Genomic DNA, 254 nt, shown 5'->3' with positions numbered 1-254 from the left:
CCGGTTCCCCCAGCCCCGGGGGAGCGCGGAGGGGTAGCGGGGCTGCGCGGGGCTCTGCTGCCTCCCTGCGGCCGCACCGCGGGGGGGGGGCGGGGGGGGGGGGTGTACTATCCACTCCATCCCCGCCGCTGCAGGAAAGCAATAAACCCCTAAATTGTTCCCTTTTCGGGGAGATGGGGGGGTCGCTGGGCTGCGGGGGGGGTGGTCTGCGGGGGTTTATTTGCAGGTGCGGGGATAAGGGGGGGGTGGGGCTC

Source organism: Haliaeetus leucocephalus, unplaced genomic scaffold (assembly GCF_000737465.1).
Source record: "Haliaeetus leucocephalus isolate CR32 unplaced genomic scaffold, Haliaeetus_leucocephalus-4.0 Scaffold450, whole genome shotgun sequence".
In the NCBI taxonomy this organism is placed as follows: Eukaryota; Metazoa; Chordata; class Aves; order Accipitriformes; family Accipitridae; genus Haliaeetus; species Haliaeetus leucocephalus.
This window is presented reverse-complemented; position numbering follows the sequence as displayed.